The sequence below is a fragment of the Rhinopithecus roxellana genome, chromosome 12, assembly GCF_007565055.1.
Source record: "Rhinopithecus roxellana isolate Shanxi Qingling chromosome 12, ASM756505v1, whole genome shotgun sequence".
NCBI classification, from domain to species: Eukaryota; Metazoa; Chordata; class Mammalia; order Primates; family Cercopithecidae; genus Rhinopithecus; species Rhinopithecus roxellana.
This window is the reverse complement of record NC_044560.1, coordinates 73,688,073-73,689,188: the sequence shown is the minus strand read 5'-3', so window position 1 is coordinate 73,689,188 and position 1,116 is coordinate 73,688,073.

The following is a 1,116-nucleotide window of genomic DNA, read 5'->3' as shown; positions in this document are numbered from 1 at the left end:
ACACAGTAAATGTCATCAGGATGCCCACTCAACATTAACTGGTGATGTCCTCATGGCCTGCTCTCCTGGTTCTTAGGCTTTCTAAAAAATCCAGAGTAGTCATTCTATTATTGTTCAGCACTTAGCACACACACTCATAAACAGAAGATTTTGCATGGAAATATAAGTTGTACTGTAAGGATTTCATAAAAAGTTAAACATTCATCAACTACTATTGACACTTCTTAAGAATTTATTTCTAAGATATATTTTCTCTTAAGAGATTTCCAATTCTTATGTGCTTCTTTATATGGTGCTTACAATATATGGCACAATGCTATGAATGATTTACCTGTTCTACCTAATTGTATATTGTGCACACTCTGTGATAGAGTAACATTTTTCTTTTACAAAGGTGAACAATGCTAACTGATTAAATCCTCTGGCCTGTAGAGAGTGAATCCAACTTACTTCAGTTAAGTAATCCAAAGACTGCATTTAGGCCCAGTGTGGCGGCTCACCTGAGGTCAAGAGTTGGAGACCAGCCTTGCCAACATGGTGAAACTCCGTCTCTACTAAAACTACAAAAAAAATCAGTCAGGTGTGGTGTTGGGCACCTGTAATCCCAGCTACTTGGGAAGCTGAGGCAGTATAATCATTTGAACCTGGGAGATGGAGGTTGCAGTGAGCCGAGGTCGTGCCATTGCACTCCAGCCTGGGCAACAAAAGCAAAACTCTGTCTCAAAAAAAATCAAAAAATTCAAAACCAAAGACTGCATTTACAACTTGTAAATGACTACAAATATTAAGTTAAAAAGTTGTGTTATTTTTTGTTTTTGTTTTTTACCACAATAAGCACTCCAAACTTCTCATGAGAGCTTACAAAGTAGTGTGTAAAATAACACGGGGTGGTGAGAACAGTGAGAAAGCTGCAACTGTGACTCAGGTAAAAAGGTGAAGGGAGGGCGGGCACAGTGGCTCACGCCTGTAATCCCAGCACTTTGGGAGGCCAATGCAGGGTGGATCATGAGGTCAGGAGATCGAGACCATACTGGCTAACACAGTGAAACCCCGCGTCTATAAAAATACAAAAAATTAGCCAGGAGTGGTGGTGGTGGGCACCTGTAGTCCCAGCTC